We start from the raw sequence: 8,045 nt of genomic DNA on the forward strand, positions 1-8,045 counted from the left end.
AGGAGGGATCCATTTGATGAATCCTGAGACCTTGTCAGGGATATAGCGTGTCATAAAACTAAGACGGCAGAGATCAGATCGCAGCTCTGCAAGGTGAACTACACAATGTACCAGAGCGAGAGTGGCATTCGCCGTGATTATTCTTAAAACTGAAATTAACTGTCATTTTGGTAGAACATGCAATATTCAGCACTCCGGGTGTCCCATTACAGCAGACAGAAAGGAACACCGATCCAATCAAACACAGGGGAACTAGAGATCCAATCCCACAACTGTAGTAAAAAATTCCAACGGCTAACCTTTGACTACAGGAGAGAACAGCTGATTTATGATTATAGCTTTTCTGTGGTTCGCTGATAATGTCTCCATTGTCGAGGTCGGGTCTTGGTAAGTGTGTCTGAAAGACTTGCCTCAGCAAAGAGCAATACCAGCCTCAGAAGCCTCTGTTGCACCGGAAATGTGACACACAACTCACGGTGTAATGACCTTGACAGTCGGAGTATGAGGGAAATATCAGAGTAATAAAAACATGGGTGGCAGTGACATGTTGCCACATGGGGGCCATGTTTTTGACGTGAGGAGGGGAGTGAAGGAAGCCAGGTGTTGTCGGCTGCGATTTGACAGCTGTGTAAAATCTATAGCGGCCCTACAAGGAGGCAGGAAAGAGGTCGCTTTAAAACAACCCGTAATAGCAAAAGGAAGAGTGATATCGTTGGAGGGAACACATTGTGTGTGACATTTTCCTGAATACTGCTGATCGAGCAGCAATTAATCAATGTCTTCCTCGACCCACTTTTATTTATTTCTTTACAGGAGGACAGCTTCCCACAAAGGGCCCCGTTATTTTGTGGATTGCAGTCTGGGGTGCAGTGGTGCAGAGATCTGAGCTGCTGAGAAATGGACTGTGGAGTCGGTATTAAATGTTGTCAAGACGCTCCTTAAAGACGGAAGATGACTTCAGCGTCAAGCCGGGCTGCAAAGCTTTGTATAGTGGTACCTAAGTGGAAACTACTTTATGCATGTGTGTGTGTGTGTGTGTGTGTGTGTGTGTGTGTGTGTGTGTGTGTGTGTGTGTGTGTGTGTGTGTGTGTGTGTGTGTGTGTGTGTGTGTGTGTGTGTGTGTGTGTGTGTGTGTGTGTGTGTGAGAGAGAGAGGAGAGCGAATGAAAGCTGAGGAGTTTGCAAGTGTGTTCGTGTTTGTGTGCAAAGCAGCTTCTGCTCTGACTCTCAATGGCACGGCCTCTGGATGTGCAATGAGGCAGAGAGGACCTGCTACTTCCAGACTCGAATTGCGCTGAAGACGTGATATTGATTCACTCTGTGGAGATGGGGGCTTCTTCTTCTTCTTCTTTTTTTATCGCTGCTGAAAACTCAGCCAAACGTGAAGAGAATGGCAGTCCAACTGTAATCCCTACAAAAATGTTCGTTCTGTGATGACAAAAGGACGGCCCCTCGCTGTTAGACGGGGCAGAAAACGTCCGTCGTCGTCTCCTAATTTGCATTTAATTATGGTTGTTCCAGGGAGATTTGCATAACAGGTTGCACTCATCAGGTACATGAACAAATAGGTAGATAATCAATCAACTCATTCATCAATCACACACTTCATCTTTAAATGTCAGAACCCCCCAGAAAATCATTATCCTCCAGGTTGGGCTGTTCATTATAGTGAGGCGACTTGGGAGGGAAACGAATAAACAAGAAAACCGATAATCTACTGACGCATTCAACGTAATCTCCTCAATAGTCAATCAAATGTTCGTTTACTACCTCTGAGCAGGTCTTGTCGCCCTCCGAGGACGGAACAGACTGACAGCACACACCCCCACACGCACACCGGTGGGTGGATTTGTGCCTAATAGAGGCTCACTACACAACAACCCCCAGCAATGGAGGCAGACGTGCATGTGCAGCAGCAGCAGCAGCAGCAGCAGCAGCAGTATACTGTAGCAGAGGATATCTATGGTCTCCCTGGGGCAGCATTCGCCAAGAAAAGCCTTATGCAGCATACTGAACGCCAGTCGTCCAGTGAGGTAATGGGGGATATGTTTTCAGATGGTCTGACTTATGCTGGAGCTCATGTGAGAAAGCCTTCTGCAATCTACGTCTGGGCAGGAAATCAGGGAGAACAGCTCAGCATGAAGGCGAAGTTAATGAGATGAAAGTCTGCTCAGTGTGCCCCTTGCTCGGGTTCGACGAGATGGCACATGGCAGCGTCTCGGCAGCGCCTCACCTGGGTTACTCCGGGGAGAAGCTGCTGGATGTCTGCTACAACAAGAAAAATAAGCTCAGTTGTGTCAAGGAGGTAAACTAATGCAGCAACATGATGGTGAAATGCAGTGAAATGGGTCCTCGGCCTGCTCGCTTTATGAGACCAAATGGAGATGCTGCAGCAGCCGAAGAGGATCATATTCTGACTGAGCTGCTAGAAATTCTATGTTGTCGGGTAAATGCTCGTGTAGCCCGAGTCCAAACATCCTGACCAAACAGTGACGCCGTTACGGTCCGTCTCACCAACACATCTGTGTTTGTGAACGAGGGTGTGTGCTGTGACACCCTTTTCCTACCCTGTCTGCCCATGTTAGAACGCGATAGCTCTCGGGTGACAGCCTTGATGCCATGGCAACACAGAAAACGTCAGTTTTTTGGTGAGATGTAATCAGTGGCTCATTTTCAGATCACCTAATAATATTTTCGAACAAAGAGTCCTCGACAATCGGGGTTCTGTTTGAAGGCCAGAGCCGACTCATTGTACCATTTATGACTCTGTGTGGTGATGAGGAGCAGGGAGAATGTGCACTCAGCTAATTTTACATTGGATTCAGTGTTTGGAGTGACTGAGTCATTACCGTTTTCCCAGTCTTGCGTGTAATAAAAACCTAAATGACTTGAAATTATTTTTCAGTCTGACGAACTGTGTGTGTGTGTGTGTGTGTGTGTGTGTGTGTGTGTGTGTGTGTGTGTGTGTGTGTGTGTGTGTGTGTGTGTGTGTGTGTGTGTGTCAGGGGTATAGCATACTAAGCAGACCTAACCGCATCAATAGAAGTGCTGTTCATCAGCATTTACAACTCCCCCCCCCCACCTTGCATTTCCAAATGTTTTCCTTCACACACTATCACAGGGAAATTCAGTGATACCTTGATGAGCCGGGTATCTCATCACCAGAGCTTCAGTCCAACAAAATAAACAAACAAGCACAGAAAAAACACTTCATATTTTAGATGTCATCTTGTATTTTGCAGCGGGAGGCCGAATTGAAATGCCGATCACTGACTTTGGATCTTAATTCTTGCGCCGTTGTGACGTACCCTGATGTGAGGGGGGCTTATGGCCTGGGATTTTTCTTCCGGAAAGAGCAATGCACAGACCGTGAACTCCACCTCTGAATATCAATATGGCCTCCTCAAGTGAATATTCCCCACAGTACTGGCCTGCACGTCTGTGGACTGTCAAATCGGTCAGTTCCCAAGTGCAGAGTCGAGTACAAGTGTTAACCTCTTTTTGTGAAAATAATGCGCTCTAGTACATGGACTCCATTCATGTTAGTGTCTAAATGTTGGGAAATAAGGACAGCCAACGTGAAGTCTAAGATCACTGTGTTCATTGACTCATTTTCCCTTTTTCAAAGACCCTCAGGATCCTGTGTTTTCTACCTCATACAGAAACATAACGGTTAAATAAGTCGCAGTCTTCCGTCTCCTTGTTGTGTTGTGTAATCAAAAAGCAACTCTCCTATATACACACAACATGTGGACCAGGTGTGTGTGCATTCAAGTTTGTGACTGTCAAATAACCTCAGGTGGTTCAAATGTTAATAAGAGCCTTCCTTCAGCAGAAACAACAGCGCATTTTTGTGGCGAAAAAATTAGGGTCAGCGAATCTGGTCTGCAGAAACAGCCTCGGCGCTGAAGGAACCACACATCACTTCCCAGTGAAAGGTATAGCAGCACATAAGCTACATCCCCGAGTGCATTAACATAGCAGCAAGAGCAAATAGAAGCAGCAGAATGAGGCGTGGGCCTGATTTTTTTTTTTATACTGGTGTTACAATGTTGCCTGGGGCACTTGTGAATAATGAGATATGTGATAACTAACACTCGACGTAAGATGAGACCATTATACCTCACCCTTGTGTAAAAAATAAATAAAAATAAATCACATTTTCACCTGTCTTCATCAGTCACCTGGCAACACGTCCCCCTCCTGCCCACACACTCATCCTATTATCAATTTTTGTTACTTAGGCTAATTTGTACTTCATCACACCTTAATGACTGGTGTGCACTTTGCATACCAGTAGGGGTTTAACCACAGCACGGAGCAGCAGATCACTGGATCCTCTGTGCTGATGAAATAGGGCTACACAACAAAACAAAGAAGCATCTCACATCTGAATTCAGTCTCATCCTGCACGTCCCGAGAGCTGACTGAATAATGACCACATTAGGGCAGGATTCTCAGTTTCACCTGTGGGAGAGAGAAAACAGCACAGGATGCAGCCAAGTGCACACTTCAAAAAAAAAAAAAAAAAAAAATCATATAATCACATATTTCTAGGCAATTGAGAGGGATTTATTTTGACCTTGCGGTGCAGGTCCTGGGCTGGTGGGTTACAGCCACAACCCCATGTCACCAGGGAGAATCTGAACCCTTTTTTTCCCATTTGAGTCCTATAAGAGAAGCACTTCAAGACCAACACTGCACCTCTTCAAAGACACTTTCCCCCAAAGAGTTCAGGCTCAATTCGCAGCCTATAAATGATTGAATTTACCTTGCAGATGAAACATCGAGCCAAGTCAGAGGAGGGTGTGTTTGAGCTTATTTCCTCCCGGGAGGGCTGAGAGCATTCTGGCAGCGGCTCTGCTTGGAGAAAAAAAAAAAAAAAAAAAAAAAAAAAAGGAGACCGACAGGGTGCCTTTTGGAGATAATTCAGGTGTCCCCAAAAAACACGCGTCTTGTGCGCGTATTACATGTGATGGCCTGTGAAACCAGAGATGCCCTTCAAGAAATCCATGGTGTTTAAAGAAACAAAACAGGGAGACTGCTCTCCGACCATCTCACACCGGAGATATGTAACTCAGCTTCCCCCACTTTCGTGTTAGGGAGAAAAAAAAAAAGCAAAAAAAAAAAAAAAACTGGAAGAAAAACGCAACCCAAAGGGGTCCCGGTGTGAGGCTGCAGCTGTGCGCCTCTACTGCGCATATGTGTGTGTGTGTGTGTGTGTGTGTGTGTGTGTGTGTGTGTGTGTGTGTGTGTGTGTGTGTGTGTGTGTGTGTGTGTGTGTGCACCTCCAGAAGAGAGAAAACGCCTTTATGAAGCGACTGTGAGAGCCAGATGTTTCCTATCGCTTCCACTGGCTCAGTGCGCCTTAATCCAGATTGACTGAAGGGTAGCTGCCATAATATGCGCCCTGCTCCTCCTCCTCCTCCTCCTCCTCCTCCTCCTCCTCCTGATGCTCCTGATGCTCCTGCCCCCGGACTACTGTCAACCACCGACCCGGCTCCATTTCTGACCAGAGGTTGCTGTGCTCGGAATGGTAATCAGTGCTCCGAGCTGCACAGAGAGCATTTGTGTGCACAGACAGATGCAGTTCCTCCCAGCCTGTCTCACGGGCAGGCATCATCATTTATTCATGTAGATTGAACTCCACTGGAAACGCAGTAGATTTATAACATTCTCTTTAATAGTATAGTATAGTATGTATACTTTGTATAGTATGTGTATTTATTGTCTGTGTCTGTGTAGTTGTATAGTATGTGTATTTATTGTCTGTGTAGTTGTATAGTATGTGTATTTATTGTCTGTGTCTGTGTAGTTGTATGTGTATTTATTGTATGTGTATTGTCTGTAGTTGTATAGTATGTGTATTTATTGTCTGTGTAGTTGTATAGTATGTGTATCTGTGTATTGTATAGTATGTGTATTTATTATCTGTGTCTGTGTAGTTGTATAGTATGTGTATTTATTGTCTGTGTCTGTTGTATAGTTGTATTTATTGTCTGTGTCTGTGTATTTTATTGTCTGTGTCTGTGTAGTTGTATAGTATGTGTATTTATTGTCTGTGTCTGTGTAGTTGTATAGTATGTGTATTTATTGTCTGTGTAGTTGTATAGTATGTGTATTTATTGTCTGTGTTTATTGTCTTTATTGTCTGTGTAGTTGTATAGTATGTGTATTTATTGTCTGTGTAGTTGTATAGTATGTGTATTTATTGTCTGTGTAGTTGTATAGTATGTGTATTTATTGTCTGTGTCTGTGTAGTTGTATAGTATGTGTATTTATTGTCTGTGTAGTTGTATAGTATGTGTATTTATTGTCTGTGTCTGTTGTATAGTTGTGTATTTATTGTATGTGTATTTATTATGTGTATCTGTGTCTGTGTGTAGTTGTATGTATGTGTATTTATTGTCTGTGTCTGTGTATTGTATGTATGTTTATTTATTGTCTGTGTAGTTGTATAGTATGTGTATTTGTTGTCAGTGTCTGTGTAGTTGTATAGTATGTATTTATTGTATTGTATAGTATGTCTTTATTGTCTGTGTAGTTGTATAGTATGTGTATTTATTGTCTGTGTCTGTGTAGTTGTATAGTATGTGTATTTATTGTCTGTGTCTGTGTAGTTGTATAGTATGTGTATTTATTGTCTGTGTAGTTGTATAGTATGTGTATTTATTGTCTGTGTCTGTGTAGTTGTATAGTATGTGTATTTATTGTCTGTGTCTGTGTAGTTGTATAGTATGTGTATTTATTGTCTGTGTAGTTGTATAGTATGTGTATTTATTGTCTGTGTCTGTGTAGTTGAGCTGCTGCAACACTTGAATTTCCCCCATGGGGATCAATAAAGGAATATAATAATAATTTAAAAAAAAAAGAAAATAAGCACAGAGATGTTTTGATTCAGATGAAAAATGAGAAATAACCAGAGTAGGCATAAACAATTAAAATCCATCCCCGTTAGGTAAAACCTCTTGTGCACAGCAGGCCAACAGCTGTAAGGCCGAATATAGCAGCCTATAGTTTAACAGTCTTGCATGTATTACATAGATTATTGGCTTACAAAGTGTTGAGTTGGCTGAAACTGAAAGTCCTTGCTCCCCCGTGGGTCTGCTTGGCACTCAACCCATCACTATCTGATACAATGATCCTATGGCCTTTTGTGCAAGTTGGCAAATGAGCCCATATGTGCATGAGTCTATTACAGTACAGCGGCGCAGGAGCCTTGGACTCGCAGACTCAGTGTTTTTTGTTTATTTCAGAGAACGACACTGCTCACGGGCCCTCCTGGTACTGTGGTATAAGTGCTTGTTGTCATCCACAGAATTACCCCTGAGGATCTCTACTTCAGATCAATAGCTCCATCCAGTTACAACATATCCACTTGAGATCAATAGGAATATTGTAAGTGGTTTATGGTTATCCTGAATTGGAATGGGTAGAGCTATTGTTATTTAAAGTGTTGGCTACCTGCACAAAAAATCTAGTAGAATAACTGTTTTTTTTCTACCAGCCAAACAACAACAATATACGAGCATTTTGCTGGTGGGAAGTGTTAATGTCAAGGCCTGCATGTGGCCTCCTGTGAGTGTCTCATCCGAGTCATCGTGAGCTGACAGTTGGTGATATGAAATGACACTGACATGTCTTGTTTTTTTTTTTGTTTTTTTTGCTCTGCTGCTTTACTCTTGTGATTTATGTCACTGCTCTCTCTCTCCCTCATCGACGCATGTCATACAGGAAGCGCTGGTAGGTGAGATCGTCCGCCCGTTCCCCTGTGCGGCCCTTTTTTTCCAGGAACAGGCCCACGGTGTCCCGGGGAGGGTCAGCGATGCTGCGACTCCACGGGGTCTCTGTGATCCCGAGCAGCTCACGCACACGAGCACAGATGACCTGCGGGGGCGCACAGCAGGGTTGAGTCTTTTGATAAAGTGTGTGTTTACACAGTATCTCACCTTCATTTAATAAAGTAGTCCCACTGAGAGTGATATAGTGTCTAGTCTTTTCGAGGAGATCTCACCAAGATTGTGGCATCATGGGAGGAAATGTTCC

Source organism: Anoplopoma fimbria, chromosome 18 (genome assembly GCF_027596085.1).
Source record: "Anoplopoma fimbria isolate UVic2021 breed Golden Eagle Sablefish chromosome 18, Afim_UVic_2022, whole genome shotgun sequence".
Lineage (NCBI taxonomy): Eukaryota > Metazoa > Chordata > Actinopteri > Perciformes > Anoplopomatidae > Anoplopoma > Anoplopoma fimbria.